We start from the raw sequence: 22,824 nt of genomic DNA, 5'->3' as shown, positions 1-22,824 counted from the left end.
AACCTTTTCTAAATCTACACACTATAGAGCAGCTCTCAAGGTTTAGTTGTTGAGGAGTTCTTGAGGGCACTGCTTTGGTTGATTTATATGGCAGACCTGCCAATAACCATTACAAATTACGAAGGCATTTTCTCTGGAAGAACCAGTGGTGAATTTAGCCTTGACTAAAGGGAATCTTACTTAGACAACAACCTAAGCAAAATGTCACTTCTCAGGGCAAGAATTAGGGGCAGAAAAAATGGTTACAGATAAGCTGTCATTAGAAAAGAGGATGCCTTAAGAGCTGAAAATGTCTGAGCTGTTCTTCTCACTTCATATAATTTGCAAATCAGGCTGGTTTTTTTTGTGATTGGTCTTCAGCATGGAAGTATGGGATTCCTTTGAAATCTGACTTGATAAAAATATAAATACCTGAACCACACGTCTTTAACACAAATGTACTTTCAGCTATAATTATGGACTATTGACACCATCTGTTTCTGCTCTGATATTCTGAGAGCAGAAAAGCTAGTTCAAGTCCATCTGGACTTGGTGCATATGGCTGGAGTAGAGAGTGACAGTCACATCCTAAAGGCAGGATGCGGTGCTCCCAGATTGTGTAGGTATGTTATTAAAACCAAGCAGGGGTTGAGTTTCAGAGCCATAACAGTCGAAAGGGAGTCATAGGATAAACAAGCAGCATGTTCACCCAAGACTGAAATTGCTCGGACTGAGAAATAAGCTTTGGAGACAGGGCTTTTAAAGGCCTGGTTGGCAGGGATAGGCTCTTGGGAATCAGACTACTGAGTATTTACAGTATGTGACTTTCGTATTAGACTGGGGGGTGGGTGGGGGGACATGTGTCCCTTCAGATGGTTGTTGGCTTCAACTCTGTTCAGCTTGAGGCAGTATAAAGCAATTAAGAGAGATTATGTGAGTTGCAGTCCAACCACAGCTGGAGGACCAAGTGTTACCCATGAGCTAAATGGGCCCTTTGGATGTTTTGGACTGCAGCGCTCAGAAATTTCCCAGGATTCCCCCAGGCAGAGTTTTGGAAGCTGTAGCCAAAAATCAAAAGTCAACAGAGCTGTTTTATTACTTCCATGTGTCCTTCTGTCACCATTTTTTGCCTTTGATGAAGGCGATGAAAACTACCCCGATGGTGCCTGGGAGTGTCAAGGCTGCATATGAGCCATAATATGGGAATGAGCATTCTTCCTGCCCTTTACACTCTTCAGAATGTGCCTCTTAAAAGAACGACCCATTCCATCAGAGTCTGGGTCTCTCTTAAATATAAGAGCAACCCATGTGTCCTGCTATTGGTGATAAAGCCAGATATAAACAAGGCTAATGATAAAAGAGCTCCATTCTTTCTTGATATCAAAATAAAAAGGGCATACTTATTTCTCTTGTGGGATCGCAACAATGCTGCTTTTGGCCCCAGCATGTTCTTCTACCCAGAGGTAGACTAAGTAAGCAGCCAGATAATGAATAGAATCCTGCAGCCAAATTTGATAACTGTTTTAAATCACAGCATTTCGTATTACAGATAGCCACAAAGTCAAACAATCACACACAGCAAATGGAAATACTGCAATAATAGAAGGATTACTGCAAGTAAGACCAAATTGTAAGAGAACAAAGGACATTAGAATCTGTTAGAGCAAACACTAGATTCAGTTAAAACAAACCCAAGGCAGTAAACTCTAAGATTATAGTGTAAAAGATTATAGAAATACAATATATTCATCTTATTTTCCCCCAGACATCGTAAACCTATTTATTGCTTTTGACTTCAGTTAGCACTCCTGTGGCAGAGATGTGGCAGGACTATTGCATTTTCTCAGCATGTAGAATACAATATGCTGTTGTTAGAAAAATGTGGTCCATGTGCTCACTAGCACTTCCTTTACTTTATAAGTAACATGGATGGATGGAGATTGTGTTTGCATAACAAACACACGGGAGAAGAGTCTCTGCAAGATCATCAGGAATTCCCTTCCAGTAGATACTGAAGGTGAAAGCTGTGTGGTGTTGTGGATTGGGTGCCAGCTGAGGATTTGGGAGACCTGGGTTCAAATTTTTGCTCAGCCAGGGTCAAATGCGTGCATGCGAATGTGACCACAATGGGACTTCCTCAAAGATACATGTCTTAACAATTAGACTTGCAAATTAAGCCCATTTTAAAAATTCCAATGACCAGTCATAGAACAAAGCATACTAAATGCTAGCTTCATAGTTAGGTACTGTTGTATTCAGTCAAACTGTTAGTTTACCTTGCTTGGCATCAGTGACTTGAGATCTGCCAAGGTTGGAGTTGAGATTTCTTTTGGGGGTTGCCCTATGAATGAAGGAATGAATAGCATTTTATTTGCATTAGCCGTAGGCCTTAGTAAGATAAATATAAATTTTACAAAGATGTAAAACCAGCATATTAAAATCAAAATAATGAATGCATATACATCAGACCATACAGTATGCCAGTAACAAAATTAGACAAGTAGATCTATGAAAAGTTACTATTTTAAAATCATATTAGGCCTAATTTTAATTGTTGCTGCTAAAAATTTAGCTGCAGCAGTTAGCATCTGCTTGGCCACCAGCTGGGACTCCCAGGTCTACAAAGAAATTTTGCAATGATGGCTTTATGAACACATATAATTTGAATTTCATATCAATGGATTAAGAATGTACAGTATAGTGGATAGAGTGTTGGGCTATGAATCAGGAAACCCAGGTTCAAATCCCTGCTTATCCATGGAAATGTAATGGGGTTTGACAGTGGTAAATCAGAGCTTGAGCATCTCATATACCTCAAAACCCCCATTAAGATTGCTATAAGTTAGAAAGAACTTGAAGGTTTGTAAGCATGAAAAAAAATAATACAAGATAATATGAGGAATATGGCTCCCTCTCCTATGCCTGCTTTGTTATTTAATAATAATAAGATGGATGAGCACATGGTGAAAGCAAAGAAGTCAAGAAATGAAAAGAAGGGTTAAAACAAGTAAGAGTCACCAAAGAAGAGAAGAAGGTGATAGAAAAGGCAAAGAAGAGAAATATAAAACCAGATCAAGAGCCTGATGATCCCAAAAAGGTTTGAAACAGAAGATGAGATGGCAGAAGTAGTAAGAGGACTGAACAACAGCAGATGATCAGAAAGTGAGAGGGGAGCATGTTTTCTTGCAAATATCTTTTTTAAAAAAGTTTCATTTTTTAAAAAGTGGGCTGGGCATCACTGCCATTTTGATTTTTTAGGTCAGGAAAAAACAACAACAAGGAAAGCAGGGAGGGGCGTGATATAAGGCATATAAAATCAAGCATAATGTAAAGAAGGGATATGAATCTGGCTACCTCTTTGTGTGAGAAACCAGGGAAGAATCCCCTTCATATCCTTGCAGTAAGCTTTATCTGTGTGGGATTTTGTTTGTTTTTAATTAATTAATTAATTAATTACATACTTAATTAATAAATCAGAAACCTCATGGGATTCCTTTCATGTTTTGTTGTCATTATTTTTTTCTGGAAGAACTACCAATTTATGTAGAGTTATTGCCATTTGTGCACAAAGGGGCATCTTTCCTGCACAATATGGTATTTTGCTGTGATGCATTTGGCAGTTTCTTGTACAAAAGAGCAAGTGGAAAATGGGAGGGGAGGAAAGAGAAAGGAAAGGGGGGGAGGGAGAAAAGAAAGTAAAGGAAAAAAACCTAGATGGAGGTTTAATATTTTTTCTGAGAAGTCAAGAGATCTTGTGCTGATGTGGGGAAGTCTCAGGAAGAAATTCTAGCAAGAATGGGAAAGTCACTGAGAGTGAGACACTTTAAAAATATTCTTCACAACTCTATTGTGAAGAAGGTCATTAGGAAGAACCTTTCCTTCTAATCTCAAAATAACAGTGCTTAAACAGAAGATTCTGGACAGAGAAAAAGAAGGTTTTTTTTAAAGATATGGAACTTTTAATCACAAGATGGAGGGATGGTCACTGATACGGATAGTTTTAAAGAGGAATTAGGGAAGTTCATGGAGGACAATTGGTGGTTATCAACTGAAGAATCAGAGTCAGTTTGCCTGTCAATGTCAGTTGCTGGAGAACATGAGTGGGAAAGTGTTGCTGTGCTCACATGCTGCCTGTGGGCTTCTCATCAGCAAGCGACTGGCCAAATTCCAGAACTAGACATGCCTTTGCATTGACCCTAAACAACACTTTAAAAAAATTCATATATTTCTACCCTAATTTTTACATTCCAGTGTTGGAACATTCTTTACACTATTAAAAAGTATGGAAGCACCACCATGATTGCCTACCATCTAAAACAATTTCATCTACACTTCTCAGACTTTATAGGACATCAACTGACAAAGTTGTATCTTCTCAAGTGTTGGAGTGTCCATCTCCAATTATATTTCAAAAGGGACAAACACTAAGGTTACCCCTTCCCAAACCTGACTCCAGTTTACTATCTAAATAATAAATCATTTGTACACCAGCTTGAGTTCCTTTTCCAGGAAGAAAGGTGGGGTAGAAATGAAATAAGTAATTGAAATGCTTTACTGATATATATAATTTAAAAACAGAAATATTAAAATAATGTAATATATCACAGGATAAAAAAAGTAAATTATTAAAAGGCACTAAATTAAATGCCTTTTATTTATAAGCAATTTTAAAAACAAGGAGCCTCGTGGCGCAGTGGTTAAAACGCTGTACTGCAGCTAAAACTGTGCTCACGACCTGGGGTTCAAATCCCAGGTAGCCGGCTCAAGGTTGACTCAGCCTTCCATTCTTCCGAGGTCGGTAAAATGAGTACCCAGCTTGCTGGGGGGGCAATGTGTAGCCTGTATAATTAAAAAATTGTAAACCGCCCGGAGAGTGCTTGTAGCGCTATGGGGCGGTATATAAGTCCAATAAATAAATAAATAAATAAATAAATAATTTAAAAGATAAAAATACATCTCCCCTCTTAAATTCCACCCTCAGTAGTAGTTTATATGTTAAAGCTTTATTTATTTATTTATTTTATTTATTTATTTGATTTATATCCCGCCCATCTGGTAGGTCAGTACCACTCTTGTCTAAAAAGAAAAGTTTTTGCCTGCCACCAGGAGGGCAGCAAAGGGGGCCAACCTGGTTTCACCTGGGAGGAGTTCTGCAATCTGAGAGCAGCCACTAAAAGGTCCTGTGTCCTCATCAAGTCTGCCTGTGAGGGCAGTAGGACTGCCAACAAAGTCCTCCCCCAAAGATGTTAAAATGTGGGGCAGCTGGTTTGGAGAGATATAGTCCCCATAAACCAGTTTTTTTGAGCCGACTTAAGACTCCTCTATTCTGAGTTGATATCCTTCTGTAGATTTTGGCTTCATTAATCATAGAATATGAATCACACAGCCTTTCAGTGCTCTGGAACAAACTTACTTCCTCTGCTCCCTTCCCCCAAGCACTAGAACTTCAGAGTCCTGCAAATGAAAATGAATGACAGTAGTTTCAGGATGAACCAAACAAAGCTCTTTAAAGGAGGCTTTGAAATGTGATTACTGCAAAATTCTTGACAAACAGCTCTATCAACAGCAGCCCCACTATTAAGCAAATTGAGGCTGTTTCCTTAGGTAGTGGACTTAATTTATTATTGCTTTATATTTACTGTACTTCTGGGGGGCAGGGAATAGAAACAGGAGCTAGCTGGATTTTCAGCATCAGTAGCCACAATATCAAAGGAAGGAAGGAAGGAAGGAAGGAAGGAAGGAAGGAAGGAAGGAAGGAAGGAAGGAAGGAAGGAAGGAAGGAAGGAAGGAAGGAAGGAAGGAAGGAAGGAAGGAAGGAAGGAAGGAAGGAAGGAAGGAAGGAAGGAAGGAAGGAAGGAAGGAAGGAAGGAAGGAAGGAAGGAAGGAAGTATAATGTGGGGAAGCAATTTTCTGATCTTTGGGGTCAACATGTCTTGGACCATCCAAGATCAGCAACCAAGAGCCAGTATGTCCAAGTTCGCAATAGAGTTCAGAAGAGTTATTCTTTTGGGCTGCTATGCCCCGTAGCCATGATGGCTGTGAGATAGCAAGTGCTGTATTGCATTTTTTTTACACTTTATAAAATCTGATTTTGAACAGGGCTGCCCCAAATAAATTCTTGAACTACACATTATACAAGAGCACTGTAGACAGCATCTTCTGTAGATTGGTTTTTTGTTTGTTTGTTTGGTAACATATTCACCTGTTATAGTTTGAGAACTAGTAGAAATAGGCTTCTCACATGAGCTGATGCTGTTCCAATGGATTCTTTGATTTGTACTTGGATTCCCACAATATCGCTTCTATTTGGCCATCCTGAGCATCAGGATGATATACTAATCTGACTTCCCCATCTTGCCACAGTTCCAAAATTCAGCCCACTGTAGTCTAGTAACCATCATCCACATGTTTTGTCAAAGTTTAAATTGAGTCAGAGCCCTGGCTCTTTTCAACAGCTAGCAATCCTCTGAATGGTTAGCTCTTTGAAGCATTATTGACGATATCGACACAGTTTTCTCAGTCAATCAACAGATCACTCGATCATTGAAAACAGATGAAAATTTCAAACTCTGGTCAGTGTGTTACTGTACTAGGTTTGTGTCCTTTAGGGCAGAGGTCCCCAACCTCCGGTCCACGGCCCGGTGCCAGTCCATGGCCTGATCTGGACCGGGCTGCCGAGACAGACCTCCCCCCCAAGCACTCACCCCCGCACAGCATGTTTGCGGCTGCATATGCGCTCTAGTACGCCCGTGCGAGCGCCACACCACCGTTTGTGCATGCGCACGAGCACATCTGTGACAGAGAGCCTGCATACCTGTTCGCACATGTGCGCAAGCGCGGGGGGTGCCCCGCCTTCCCCAGCCGGTCTGCAGACCGGAAAAGGTTGGGGACTGCTGCTTTAGGGACTTCTCTGATTCATGAACAGTATTCCTGCCCTCTTAGAATGAGGAGCACATTTTCTCCAGGCTTATTAGTGAAAGGTCTCATAGGAATGCATTTGATCAAGACTTCTTAAAAGGGATGTCCTCTCTGCATTTGTCATATGCCATATTTACACTTCCTGATGCTCCTGATTCATGTTTACATCTCATTGGCAACATAAAATGAATGACAATATTTATTTTCCCAGACAGAGGACTCTTCACTCTCTCTTTTTCTTTCTATAAGAGACAGAAGAGGAGGAGTGGGGTGGGGTGGCGTGGAGAAGAATATCACTTTCCAAATTCCAGATAACTTTCCCTTTCAAAGCACTCAAGAGAGAGCTGTTTCCAAACCATCAACTCTCACTGAGAAAACATTTAAAATCATTTAGGGACACTATGAGGCATTCTCCCTACCAAGGCAGCATTATCTAATCATTGCTGCAATGTTCTCTCTAGTGACCATCACTTGAAAACATATCCACTTCTTTTAAATTGGATGATAGAATAACTCCTGGATGTCCACAGGTTGGTGTGGAAAGCAGCACTAAACCACAAGATTCAGTTAAAATCTTGTTCTGGTGATTTAAAAAGCAACCCTGCTAGTTCTACCCATATCACCCATTCTAGTCAGGCTGGGCGGCTGAGGGGGCCTAACTCTGAGAGAAGTCCGAAGGGAAAAAACTAAAAATTGGGCCTTCTTGGCAGTGGCCCTTCGTCTTTGGAACAATTTACCTGTAGAGATCCACCTGGCCCCCTCGCTGAGGGCTTTTAAGACCAATTTGAAGACATGGCTATACAGGCAGGACTTCTCTACAGCCATCACCTAGCCTATTTTCATGTTCCTTTTCTCTATTCCATTTTGGATTCTGTTGTTAATTTGGATCGTATTTTTTAGTACATTTACATTTTCATAGTTTATTTTTGTGTAAACCACCAAAAGTAGACATGTCCTAGATGGGCGGTATGACTGTAGGCATCCTTCAGTCTCGAAAGACTGTGGTAACGTAACGTGTTCTGAATAGAGGTCTTGGAACAGCATCTAGTGTGGCTGACAATGCCAATTCGAGAGTGACAATCCCTTCCACAATGAAGACAAATGCAATCTGTCCCCTGTCTAGCTCCCTGGTTTTGCTGGTTTCGGGACTGCCTCTTTGCCTCGGCATGCTGGACAACGGTCTCTTCAAATTGGGAGAGGCCATGATGCACCGCCTGCCTCCAGGCTGAACGCTCAGATGTCAAAGTTTCCCATCTGTTGAGGTTATCTGTATATAAGTCTAATAAAATAAACAGATAAATAAATAAACCCAGTTGAGCTCAGACTGCCTGGGAAACTGCAGTGACATCTTTTAAACCTGCCCCTCTCTATTAGATTCACCTCAAATTACATAATTGCATCACTGGGAGACTACAGTCTTTGATCTGGGTCCAAATCAGAACTTGGTCCATAAAATTAGAAATTCTATTACTTGCCATCCATAAGTAGGTAACATTTTGTGTTTTGCTTGTTTGTCATATTTATTGAATGAAACACATCAGGCATAGTACCTCTTCTGAGGGCACGGGCACTGTCAAATTTCAGACAAATAGGTGCATGGATTTTTGTACAAAAAAACCACCCTTTGCATTTTGATTTCACACACACACACACACACACACACCCGAGAACTGCCAATGAATGAGTTTCTGATATCTCGGAGGAACTATTAAAATGTGCAAGGGTGATTTCCTTGCCAAAGCAGGGAAAGGCTGCTGATTTTCATACAGTGAGGGACAATGGTTCCTCAGCAACCAGCCTTTAGGTCTGAGAGGGTTTTTTTTTTTTTAAATTTTAACTGCTTGCCTCCTAATGTTGCTTAGAAGCAACCTAGGGAGGAAGCTTGCAAAATTTCAGAAGGACAGTTTTTTGGAGGGCAAGTCACATTAGCTATCTTTAAAACTGATTTGTGAGTGGCAGATTTAAAAGGCCTTTTGTCCCCAAGCCCTCCGCCCACTTCTAAAATATACAGCCAAGCTAGGTATGTGCATATTTAATAATCACACACTCCCTGTCTTGATTACGAAAGGAAGGTTTAACATCAAAATAAGCACACAGAAAGGAACTGAAACCTAACCGGTTCCCCCATACTTCATTCTTCTCAGAAAACATATGAAAATATATTTCAGATCCTGTACTTCTCCCAACTTCTGTTATTTTCAGATATTTTCTCCCAACCCCACCCACCTCTATTATTGCACAGGCGGGAGGGAATGTAGGGCAACAAAAGGTGGGGAGGAGAGGTAGAGCTTTTCGATTTGATCTCTTGCACACTTATTCTGGCGTTAAAAGGAGACATATACACCATTTGCTTCACAAAATAAGATGAGACGTATTTATTTAATGTGTGTACATCTGTTTGGGGCCATGAGCTTCCTCGTAGGCACTGTAGAAATTAAAGAGATATTTCAAGAGACAGAAATTCTGTCAGGAGAATTTTCTGCCTAAGGAAATATTTTAAAGGCCAACAGAGAATTGCCAGAGCCATTCACATTCCAGTCAGAGATGCTTGTAGCAGCCACAGAAATTGGCCAAGGTGAAAGCACTACAGGTCCATTTATCTAAATGGACAAATGGATATTGCTGTAAAGCTCTCTAGTAAAAGTTAGAGCCAAGTTATAGCTCTGGCAGAACAGTCCAGAAAACACTGCCAAGCGGGTGGATTTTGGCACCTGGTGGTCCACATTAATGGGTTGAATACAGTATCAATCTTTCTGTACCTGGCTTTTGCTTTTATGTGCGGTTATGTGTCTTTGAAAATGTAAATTGTGAGCACAACTGTCTGTGACAGTTCATTCTGAAACATTTATAAGAAGCCAAGAGGTTCTTGGGTCATATTAGAAAGCAAAGTGACAGCTAAAAATATGCTTGCTTATTGCAGTGTTGATGTATTCCTTCTGGATGCCCGGTCACAGAAGTGCAAAATACGTACAAGTTTCCTAGCCTAACTGTTCACGCTGAAATTGAATTTTCCTTATGTGTTTCTTCTGAGCAAAAATGCCCAAGGCATTTTTGCTGCCTGAGGCAAAAGTGTTTTCCTCTCCTTTTGATATACTGAAGCCAGTTGGACTGGTGGGTTATTCTTACTTTGAAGGTTAAAGGTGTCAAATTCAGGACAGATAAAAGGCAGCACATCTTAACTCAAGCAAGAAGATATAGTGATCACTGCCAAATTAAATGGCCCTTTTTCACATTCATGGTTAGATCCATCAGTGGCTGCTAGTGAAAGTGGCCACGTGTCTTCTTCAGGATCAGAGGGCATGTGTTTCTGTTTCTCAACTACTGGAGAGCAAGAGACAAAGGGTATAGCTGCACTCATATCCTGCTAGCTGGCTTCTCATCAGCAACTGGTCAGCTATTGTGCAAACAGAATTCTGTGAGAGATAGGGCTTCAGTCTACTCCAGCAGAGCTCTTAACATTCCTATGTTTTTTGTACCACAATTGATCAGCCTTCCAACAACTGATGTGCCCACTTTATTTTGCATGGTGAGGAGGATGGAGAGAGACATAGAGTGGTATATTAAGAAATACTTCTGTCACACCCACTGTCACACACCCTCAGCTCCTCTGTTTGTTTTCTCTAACAGACAGATTTGCCTTTGGGCATGAATGTTTCTTTTCTCCCTAATTATGCTGCCACCAGAGGATTACTTCCTCAATTACCAATTATGAACACCGAATCACTGATGTCAAATATAACAATGTTTATTTAAAGATTAACAGGTGAAACAAAGAAAATCATGGAAGGTATTGTAGTTGCAATTCATTAAACTTCTTTTGTTTTACACATATGTTGGTTCATTTATATTCGTTTTCACACATGGTGTAACTTCTTTCAGTTCTCTCACACATTAACTTTCCAAGTATTCTCTTTTAAATCCTATCTTCCCTGTCTATCTATCTCTCTATATATCCCTGTCCTTCTTCTCTCTAATTCTTTCCCTGTCCTAACTTTTCCTAACGGTCCACTCTAACTGATTCCAGCTGTCCTCCTTTTTTCCTTCTCCCTCTTGGTTCCACCCTCCTGTCCTATCATTGGCTCCCACATTAGGGTCCTAATGTGATGGACAGGTGTGACATTTGGACCGTCTGTCACACCCACCCACACCTTTTCCCTTTGGAGGGACAGTGAGCTGTTTGTAAAACTCTGTAAAGGTTGGTCAAATGATAATTGGTCAACAGCAACACTAAGAAATCTGTCCCTTCCCACTGGACCCCCCCCTTTCTGGCCACAGTATGACTCTGAGGCTACATCTGTAATTTTCATCTTGGAGTCTACAGCCAAGCCTATTGATTCTAGTCCCATGTGAAATGCTTAAGCCCAATGGAAACAAGATATGAGTTTTGTTATTTCCATGTTCTGAACACTCCCAACATGTCCTTCTCCCACCCTGCATCTTCTGATTTCATTACACAGACAGAGAGATAGAGAGACAGACAGACAGTTTTGCCATTTAGAAAAGCAGGTTGAAGTTAACTGAAATGTCTTTTTTTCCCCTCCAGGAGCCATGCCAGTGTTACCGAGCTATTTCAAAACTGACAGCAGAGCTTGTTCAGTGCTGATTAGAAAGACCAACAAGGTGGAAGGGGCAGACGGGCAGTCCAGCTTGGGAATGAGTTTCTGCATCAATTATTGGCAGTTTTTTTTCCCTGGGCATCTGTGCCTGTGAGCCTTCATCTGTTAGCTGCCCGAGGTATGTGACTGAAATCTATGATGCAGACAGATGTTTGCTCAAAGGACATGGCAAAGAAAGAAGATGAGGGACAAGTATGTTTGAAAGCGCCATTTAGGAATGGTGAATACAGGATTGCCGTTTGCCAGTAGATGTCAGATTGTACATGGTTTCATGTCTAGACAGATAAGAGTAAGACATTCTCATTGTTTGTTAAAGAGTGCTAATTGAAATCAAGGGAGGCAAAAAGACTATTTGAGCCTCTCAGAATTTGTAAAGATGGGCAGTTCTGGCATTGTCTTCATGTTATGGCTACAGTCAGCCTTGAACAACTTCTTGAGAACCCCTGGGATTTCAGAAGGTCCCCTTGCCCCAGACCCTCATGCCCTTTGAGGCAATTATTTTCCCCACCCCAAAGTGCCACTTAAGGAGCACTTCAAAGGGTGAAACTGGCAATTTCACCACATTGTTAGCCCATCCCCAGCCTGTTTTAGGCTTGTGTGGGCCTGTTTTTGAAACAGGAAGTGACCAAGAAGGGATTATTGGCCTTTGGGAAGGGCAACTTCCCCCTCCCAAAGTGTCAAGGAATTTGGAGGAGGTGGGGCAGGGGTAGTGAGCTGCTTCAGTGGTGTCCTGGGTGTGTGTGCATGTAGCCCACAAACTACACTTTGTCTTCTCCTGGCCTAATTTCAATAGGCATGGTGGGGCACTATAGATCCACACCACATAAGTTTTATTGTGAAGGCAATACATGGAAACAAAAAAGCCATGAAAATAAAGAGGACTTGCTGTCTAAATTGTAAGAATAGCAAGAAAAGTGCACATTGGGCCATTGTGATATAGTATTAAGGATGTCAGGTTAGGAGCAGAGCCCACTGGTTCATGAAATGTCTTGGACAATCTTGAAACAGCCCTTACTTCTCAGCCTTACCCCCATCACAGGGTACTTGTGAGGGATAAAGGGGGAGGGGACTACTTACAATCCATAGAACAGTGCTTGGAATAAGCAGAGCATGATTTCAAATGAAATACATTCATCTTGCTATTAATTACTATGAAAACCAATTTAACAAAGTTGCCATGAAACTGAGCTGTGGATGCTCCTTGTTCAACTCTCGCCTCAGTCCCAAACTCATTAAGATACCCTAAAAATGCCACAATTTCTTATATGTCATTTAGCAAAGATAATTAGAGATGGGCATGGACCTCATACTTCTGCAGGGGACCGGTTGAACAGCTGAAGTGGAGGAGGAGAGGAGCTTGCTCTGACTGGTGAGTAGGTCATTAGCCAGGGAGGTTCATGCCCATCTCTAAAGATAATCTATGTAGAACAAATCCTCAATTCTATTGGCATTTGCACAAGAATGAATGTAATTATGCACTAATTAAATGTTAAGAATTTGTAAAAAAAAAAGAGGGAGAGAAATAGTAAATGTGGATGTAACCATTGATCTAAGGAAATAACTACGTTAAAATAAAAAGTCCTACAAAGCTGTACAATTTCTGAAATTCCTGATCTATTCATGTAAGAATTGGACTGCAATCAGGAAATATCCTGGTCATTTGTTTACTTGGTTAGGTTGGGACTTGGGATTCAGGCTTAGCCTCTACTGGGTTATGAAACTTCTCAGTGTTCTTGAGCCTGTCATTCCCTGTCAGCCTGAACTTTCTCCCTCACAAGTTTCTTGTGACGAAAGAATGAAGTAGGGGAGTGCAGGATATGTAGTTTACTGCAGAAACTGGTGGCTGCTGCTGCTGCTGCTGCTGCTGCTGCTGCTACTACTACTACTACTACCACCACCACCACCACCACCACCACCACCACTACTACTACTACTACTACTACTACTACTACTACTACTACTACTACTACTACTACTACTACTACTACTAATAATAATAATAATAATAATAATATCAGCAAAAGTTTTATGTGAAAATATTTTTATAGTTTCATATATAAACAACAACATGAATATAAACATACGAAACTGATATCCTAAATTCTGACCATTGCGTCCAGTATAATAAGCCAAACTCAAGCAATTGAAATGCTGAGATCATCCCTCCTACTGCATAATGAAACTTGGGTTTTATTTAAACAGAACATGCAATCCTTGAACAAAACAAAGAAAATAATTTAAACTCACTACATCGTTTACATCTCATGTCTTCTCATTTGAGATATATATCTAAGCAAAGCATGCACTGATTATTGGCCTGTTGGATGCTGACGAAGGAGGAAGGCTGTGACAAATTTGGTGCATAAATTTTTTCAGAATAAAGGGAAGAAGGAAAATTATTCCCTTATCAGAAATGTCTCTACATCTTGTTTGCAGGTCTTCTCCCCTTAGTCTGCAGCTTCAGCACCACTATTTTAAAAACACAAGCTTCTTTCTGATTCTTTCCAATCAGAGACACTGGAGGCACTATAATGGCATCATGCAGTCAATCAAATTTGAAAACATGAACTCAAAACAGAATAAACAGCAGATGCCCTGCCCTCTCTCCCTGGCATTGCTGCCTAGCCAAACACATGTAATTCCTGCTTTCATGCCGAATAGGCTACAACACCCCCCACCCATTTCAGGCTTGTTTGCAAATTGCCAAAATGTGTATGTGTCCATTCATACAGAATGAAGTGTACATGATTCATTGACCAGTTGTGGGGTGAGGTGGTAAATGTTTTATTTGTTTACAAATCTCACCACCCATTTCGGCTTACCTATATATACCAAGGAGACTAGGATATCTGGCAATCCTATTGTAACCTACACATACAAATCCATGACAAAGACTGATCCTATTCATTCTTCCAAACCATCTCTTGCAGAAGCTTCATTTCAAATTCCATGAATAATAGCATGCAGTTCCAATGGCCTAGAGGGCTTTACATTTACATCTGAACCATCAGACTGCATCTAAGGAATGACAAATTCTAATATTACAGCTGGCCACATTCTTTTCCTAGCAATCTTTGGACCAATAGATGGTCAGCTCTCATTCCAAATGCTCAGGCAACAAATGGAAATGAAATCCTTATCTCTCTGCATTCGATGCTCTCTGTCAGAATCATGTCAGAATTTTCCTTTATGTGAGTGGCAGTAAGGGACGTTCTCCCATTTTCAAACCTATTGCTTTCTGAGACCCAATAGCTGGTGGACAGAGAAAGACAGGTTGAAGGAAGAAGAGAGGAGAACACACATACTGAGTTGTGATGCCTTTTTGGCTCTCTATCTGCTTACATTAAAAAGAAATCTGTTAATGTCATGAGTGTCCAGGTGCTAGAACAGCACTTGTAGATAAAGTATGAATATGTGTATTATAGAGAATGAGACAATGTGACAATTTCCTTCTAATTACCTTGTTTTCTGCCTCTCTAGCATTTTTCTTTTTACAGATATGCCCTTCATCCTGCTGCCACTCCCATAATGAGTATATCCCTAAAGCAATGTCCTCTCTCTCTCTCTCTCTCTCTCTCTCTGCACTTCTGTGCAGATTCCAGTATGAAGCAGCAGCAAAGATGAATGATGCACTAATTTTACACATAGACATATGCACCTTAAATGCTTGTCATTCCTTTACCACATAATTGAAACTGAGTGAGGTTGGGGAAGCAAGCTCCCTCTCACACCCCTCTATCCTATTCTCGTTTCTTACAGGCATTACTTTGTGTACTAAAGAGGTAACATCTTTATTTGGGTTTCTGTTTTGCTTCTGGCCTCTCTTCATGGGATTTTGAACTGTGGGTATTTAATCTTGCCCAGAGTCTCATAGCAGGTTCCCTACTGCAGATGTTACCTGACAAACATGAGGCAGATAATCATTGTGTTGGAAGAAAAAGAGTATTGTAGAAAGAAGGCAGTGCCTGAGGTCAGAAATAAACCGGGCTGTCTTTACATGGCTGTGTGGCAGCCATTACAGGCAAAAGATCCTGCTTGTCTTGAAAGAGCAGCAATTGCTTTTTCTTAAACAGTTGTATATTTATTGCTAGAGACTGGCAGAGATGCTCATAGGTTTTTCTGCCCCCTGTGGCAAAATGACTTTTCTGACTTTGAGTGCAGTGTATCTTAACTTGGAATAGGGGTGGTGCCATTTGCTGTTTGCTTCTGGCAGGAAAACACCTTGGGCCAGCTCTGAAAACAGACAAGACTGCTGCCAAAGCCTGCAGCTCTTGATCTTTCTAGATCCCTATTGATAGTGATAACATCGAGTGACTGATCTAGAGATTGCTGGATGTCACTATGAGGTTTCTTGCCCTCTGCAATCAGTCAGAGAAGTAGAGCAGAATTTGGGCAAATGATGGTATAAGACCAATTTTGTATCACAAGATAGTGCAGAGAAGACTCTATGCCAGGTTATACGTTTTGGTGGCAGCCACAAGACTACCACAATTTCAGGTTCTGCCCTGAGTGCCTTGCAGTGTTGAACCATGTTGACATCCTTTTCCTGAGTTATAGTTGTGGTCTCTTGGCACCCACTGTCTTCACATCCAATATCTTTGGGGAGTTCCTATTACTGTGAATTCCCTACTTCTACAAGCAACACAAACTTTCAAGGACAGCACTACTGGATTCAAGAAAAGATGTAGAAACGTAGTGTACCCTTGCAATACCTGTTTATTTACTAATATATGTTTGACCACACTGGAAGGGAACAGGCACCTAAAACTGTATGGCACACAACATAATATTCTGCATTACATAACTAAAATTTCTAAAATGTACCCCAAAGTTACTTTGGTGAGAAGAATCAAGCTAAAATCTCACAGCTTGTTGTGGATCTCTTCTTCCCTCAGACTTTGATGGATGAAACATCCTCAAGGCTGAAGACATAGCCCCTGGACATTAAAGAGCATACACTTTGTTTTGTTAAGCTTCTGAACCCCACCAGGTTAGAACCTGGTCACACAGCCAAAAAACCCCAGGATTTGACCTGTGTTAAAAACCATGCTGATTTTCACGTTCTCACAATGAGTTCCAAAGTGTTTATTTATTTTCCTCTGACTCATTTAATTTTTTAAGGAATTGAGTTAAAATAAACAGCCACCAGAGGTCTGTTTATTTAGCACACTGTTTTCTTAATCTACAAGTCCATTGTGAACTTTACAGACAGTTTTAAAAGGGAGTCTCTCTATGCATATGTGATTTAAGAGCACAAGCTGAAAGTATGTAGCCAGCGTTTGAAATCAGTATATTAACAGAAGATACGTATTTCAATTACCAAATAGCAATGCATGAAATGACTAAAAAACATGTGACTTGAGTTGGCTAAAATTAAAAACACTACATATTGTGGGTTTTTTGAGAAATGTAGACAGGCCCTTACTCAGCCAAAATTGTAGCAATAGGCCCATTCAGCCAAATCATAATGCTGTGCTCAGTGCAAAATGCATTTGTATATCATCATCTAGCACTGGGCTTACCTCCAGCAACTTCAACAATTATGGAAAAATAACATATGGTGGTATTTTCCAGTTTGGAAAATCACACCTGCATTTCTTTTTTATAGATCAAGGAGGTGGACATGAAACCTTCCAAACATCTTCCATCCCTATATAAGCTGGCTTGACAGATGTTAAATGTGTTGGAGGTGGAGAAAGCAGGCAGGAAGAGAAAAAAAATCTAGACTTCATTTCACTTCCTTGCAAGTTCAATTCCTCTTAAACTACAGTAAAAAAAACATGTAGGGACTGACAAATTTATTATGGCATAATATGCTTTTGTTAACAGCAGCATATGCCACAATAAATTTGTTAGGCTTTTAAGGTGCCACAAGAGCCTTTGCTATTTTTTTGAAAAAAAAAATAAATAAAGACTAGCATGGTTACCCTTCTGCAAATTTGCCCCTGATTTATTTTTTTGAATACTAGTACAGCAGAAATGGTCTCAACATTGTGAACCTCCACTGCTTCCTGATCTAAGGGGCCAGTCTGAACACACTGTAGTTTTTCTGTTGACAAATCCAGATTGTGATAATATGATTGTCTACCTGATTTTTCATTAGTGTCTCCAATGCAGATGTTGCTGCTACATGGATCTGACATAACAACTGTTCATTTATCATCATCATGAAAAGAAACAAGCTGTCTACAAAGTGAGGCTGGCATTTGGTACAGCGTTTCTCTGCAAGGCGACACCAACAATTGACATTTATCTTTTCCAGCTAGAGGATAAAGGAAGGGTCAGGTGAATTGTGTCCTAGACACCTTTACATTTGGAATAAATGAAATACAGTTGCATGCTGTTGGGGACAGATTGCAAAATTGAATCTTTGAGAAAGGTCAAGCCTATTAACATTGACCAAAGTTGGAGAAATGATTTGAAGTCTCATCATCGATTTGATCTGGTGTGATCATTCTTATGTTCACTGATACAACCTGACCAAAGCTTTTATGCCCCTGATGCACCCAGCAGTTCAGCGATCATATTAGGAAAATGTACCAATTCACATTATACATTTTCATACAGACATAGGATGAATAAGAAACCTATTATGCTCACATTTCCAAGCTCATTTTACTTGTCAGACAAGCTTGATGGACCTTGGAAACCTACCTACTACAGAATAAAAAAGGCACTGTTTGAACAGGTCTTTAGACATAATGTCAGCCCTAAACTACAGACTGTGGCCAAAGCAAACTAATGTTCTTGAAGGACACATTCATTTATGTTTGATAACCATTTCTTAGAAGGTTCCTTCAGTTTGGCGAAGGCCACCTTACTTCCTACATTTGGAGGTATCAGGTGCAAATAACAGGGAGCAGCAATGCAAACATTCAAGGATATTTTTTAAAAAATATGTATTACTTATTAAATTTATTTGTCTTATTTATAGGCCACCTTTCTCTGAGTAAGGGGACTCAAAGAGGCTCATGGAATTAAAAAGAACAGAATTAAAAAAACCAAAAAGTTATACGTTAAAAAACAAACAATAAAACTGATTAAAATTAAGTGAACAATTAAAAACATGTAAAACATTAAAACTATCTTAATTTAAACATGCAATTTGATGTGGAAATAGGATGGAATGGATAATTTGATGTGGAAATAGGATGGAATTCCAACCCACTTAATAATAGAAATTAAGCTGAAATTATTATATGGCCATGGCACCACCACTTTATGTCAGCTTGAGTGGAGTGGGAAAGGATAAATAACTTCAAGTTTGTACAGTATGTTCTCTCCATCTGCTTAGTAACACAGAAAAGGCATCATTTTTACAGTTCTCACAGGGTTTTGTTTTTTTAACTTTCAATCCATGTATTTCCATAACCACTGGGATGGTTTGATAGATTAATGAGAACTTGGAAATAACTGGTTACAAGGAATGTAGTTACCTGTAACTACAGTATTTACTTTTCTGGATAATCAGAATGTAATTACATTACATTTCACAAGTAACGAGTAGCTATAAACTAGTTTTGGTACAATGGGCAACTTGAAACTTTTAATATTTATTTTTAAAGGGCATTTGAACATATTTTTAGGGGTATTTTCATTTTTTTTTTTGAGATTTTATACCAATGGTAAGGAAGTATTTTTACATATTTTTGTTTTGTTGTTTAGTCGTTAAATCGTGTCTGACTCTTCGTGACCCCATAGACTAGAGCACGCCAGGCTGTCCTGTCTTACACTGCCTCGTTGGATCAAATTCATGCTGGTCGCTTTGATGACACTGTCCGGCCATCTCATCCTCTGTTGTACCCTTCTCCTCTTGCCTTCACACTTTCCCAACATCAGGGTCTTTTCCAGGGAGTCTTCTCTTCTCATGAGATGGCCAAAATATTGGAGCCTCAGCTTTTTATGTACTTTTGTTTTGTTGTTTAGTGTTTTTTTTTTTTTTTGATGTTGAGCTTCAGACCATTTTCTGCACTCTCCTCTTTCACCCTTATTACGAGGTTCTTTAATTCCTCCTCACTTTCTGCCATCAGAGTGGTATCATCTGCATAGCGGAGGTTGTTGATATTTCTTATGGCAATCTTAATTCCGGCTTGGGATTCCTCCAGTCTGGCCATTCACATGATGTATTCTGCATATAAATTAAATAAGCTGGGGGCCATATACAGCCTTGTCGTACTCCTTTCCCAATTTTGAACCAATCAGTTGTTCCATATCCAGTTCTAACTGTTGCTTCTTGTCCCACCTATAGGTTTCTCAGGAGATAGATAAGGTGGTCAGGCACTCCCATTTTGTTTAAGGACTTGCCATAGTTTGCTGTGGTTCACACAGTCAAAGGTTTTTGCATAGGCAATGAAGCAGAAGTAGATATTTTTCTGGAACTCTCTGCCTTTCTCCATAATCCAGCATATGTTAGCAATTTGGTCTCTAGTTTCACTGCTCCTTCAAAATCCAGCTTGTACTTCTGGGGTTTCTGCTGAAGCCTACCTTGGAGGATTTTGAGCATAACCTTGCTAGTGTGTGAAATGAGTGCAATTGTACGGTAGTTGGGGCATTCTTTGGCACTGCCCTTCTTTGGGATTGGGATGTAGACTGATCTTTTCCAATCCTCTGGCCACTGCTGAGTTTTCCAAACTTGAACAATGAACAATGCAAAGAAATACAGGAAAATAATAGAAAGGAAAAAAACAGAGATCTGTTCCAGAAAATTGGAGATATTTGGCATATTGAGTGTAGCACCTTAACAGCGTCATCTTTTAAGATTTTAAATAATATGTCTGGAATGCCATCACCTCCACTGGCCTTGTTGTTAGCTATGCTTTCTAAGGCCCACTTGACTTCACTTTCCAGGATGTCTGGTTCAGGGTCACCAACCATACTATCTGGGTTGTATGGGAAATCCTGCTCTTTCTGGTATAATTCCTCTGTGTATTTTTGCCACTTCTTCTTGATGTATTCTGCTTCTGTGAGGTCCCTACTATTTATGTCCTTTATCATGTCCATCTTTGCACAAAATGTTCCTTTAATATCTCCAATTTTCTTGAACAGATCTCTGGTTTTTTCCTCTCTATTATTTTCCTGTATTTCTTTGCATCGTTCATTTAAGAAGGCTCTCTTGTCCCTTCTTGCTATTTGGAAGCCTGCATTCCATTTTCTGTAACTTTCCCTATCTCCCTTGCATTTTGTTTCCCTTCTCTTCTCTGCTATTTGGAAAACCTCGTTGGACAGCCACTTTGCTTTCTTGCATTTCCTTTTCTTTGGGATGGTTTTTGTTGCTGCCTCCTGTACAAAGTTACGAGCCTCTATCCAAAGTTCTTCAGGCACTCTGTCCACCAAATCTAGTTCCTTAAATCTGTTCTTCACTTCCACTGTGTATTCATAAGAGATTTGGTTTAGTTTATACCTGACTAGCCCAGTGGATTTTCCTGCAGAGAATATAATCGATCTGATTTCGGTATTGCCCATCTGGTGATGTCCAAGTGTAGAGTCACCTCTTGTGTTGTTGGAAAAGAGTGTTTGTGATGACCAGCTTGTTCTCTTGACAAAACTCTATTAGCTTTTGCCCTGCTTTGTTTTGAATTCCAAGGCCAAACTTACCTGTTGTTCCTTTTATTTCTTGACTTTCTACTTTAGCATTCCAATCCCCTATAATGAGAAGAACATCTTTCTTTGGTGTCAATTCTAGAAGGTGTTGTTTCATAGGATTGGTCAATTTCAGCCTCTTCAGCATTGATGGTTGGTGCATAAACTTGGATTACTGTGATGTTGAAAGGTCTGCTTTGAATTCGTATTGAAATCATTCCATCATTTTTGAGATTATATCCCAGTACAGCTTTTCCCACTCTTTTGTAGGCTATCAGGGCTACTCCATTTCTTCTACGGGATTCTTTCCCACAATAGTAGATATGATAATCGTCTGAATTGAATTCGCCCATTCTTGTCCATTTTAGTTCACTGATGCCCAGGATGTCAATGTTTATTCTTGCCATCTCCTGTTTGACCACATCCAGTTTACCAAGTTTCATAGATCTTACATTCCAGGTTTCTATGCAGTATTTTTCTTTGCAGAAAAATCATATTTTCCTTTCACTTCCAGGCGCGTCCACAGCTGAGCATCCTTTTGGCTTTGGATCAACCACTTCATTAGCACAGGAGCTACTTGTCCTTGTCCTCCTCTTTTCCTCAGTAGCATGTTGGATGCCTTTGAACCTGAGGGGCTCATCTTCCAGCATCATATCTTTGAGCCTTTTTTTGTTTATTGGGTTTTCTTGGCAAGGATACTGGAGTGGCTTTCCAGTTCTTGCTCCAGGTGGATCTCGTTTAGTCAGAACTCTCCACAATGACCTGTCCGTCTTTGGTTTGCCTGCATGGCATAGCCCATAGCTTTTCTGAATTACTCAAGTCCCTTCGCCATGACAAAGCAGTAATCCATGAGGAGGCAGCAATCTATGAAGGGGCTGTATTTTTGTAAATACTGTCAAAGTACAATACCAGAATTAGTCATGAGAAGGAACTCAGTGGTGTTTCTGAGTATTATTTTATGACTTTCATGGTAGTACAATGAATGGAGAAATAATGGTCATTCAGTAAATCAGTGTTTGTGTAGGAATCTTCCATCATTATTGGAATAGCCACAAATGCCTTTAGAAGGCATAAGGGATTATATCCATGGAGCCGTTTTTCAATTTTACCAGCAACCTGAGGGCTACACTCCCAAAAAGGAAAGAATGAAGGGGAAGGTATGGCCAAAGAGGCTGATTTGTATGTTCAATTTTATTTTTTTCACTCTATAATGACATATTATAAATTGTGCTATAGTAGTTTTTTTCTTAAATGAAAATGCATATAACTAAGAAATAGCCTAATAAATATTTTTTCTCTCTCTTTAACTGAACTCCTCCCCTCATATACCTTCTGGTGATCAATTCAAATAATGCTAACATTGTTCAAGGTTATGGGAAGCCCAATGACTTTGGAGGCCATCAAAACAAAATGAACCTTTTCCCCTTGCCCCCTAAAGGAAAGAGGGGATTTTCTAAGCATTTTTTTTTCAAAATTATATTTTTAAATTTTAACAAGATATGGGTGTCAGGGATCTGGAGGACCGGAGAAATGGCCTTGGGAACCACATACAGCTTGCCACCTCCACTGTTTTTGGAGTTTGGACCACCTTCAAACAGGACATTTGTTTAGGTGTTACTGCTTTTTCAGTATCAGTGTTTCTGTGAAACTCACAAATATGGTCCTTCATCTCCTTCTCTTTTTAGTGAAGGATGGTGAATCTTCTCTGCTGGCAGGAACACAGCTGAAAAAT

The 22,824-nt window shown here is 40.0% G+C and overlaps 1 protein-coding gene across 5 annotated transcripts in view; it reads right to left on the bottom strand.

Moving 5' to 3' along the window:
* DLGAP4 (DLG associated protein 4) overlaps positions 1-22,824 on the bottom strand; it is a 449,524-nt gene that overhangs the window by 209,957 nt on the left and 216,743 nt on the right. For 2 of the 5 annotated variants that reach the window (XM_078393220.1, XM_078393221.1), the window contains exon 1: positions 2,256-4,907. The exons of the other annotated variants lie outside the window; for them this stretch is intronic. The gene's annotated coding sequence lies outside the window, so the exon portion shown is untranslated. Of the gene's footprint in view, positions 1-2,255; positions 4,908-22,824 lie in introns of those variants that run through there. 5 annotated transcript variants of the gene reach the window in all.

Source organism: Pogona vitticeps, chromosome 4, assembly GCF_051106095.1.
Source record: "Pogona vitticeps strain Pit_001003342236 chromosome 4, PviZW2.1, whole genome shotgun sequence".
Lineage (NCBI taxonomy): Eukaryota > Metazoa > Chordata > Lepidosauria > Squamata > Agamidae > Pogona > Pogona vitticeps.
The sequence above is the reverse complement of the archived record's forward strand: the minus strand, read 5'-3'. Positions and strand labels throughout refer to the sequence as shown.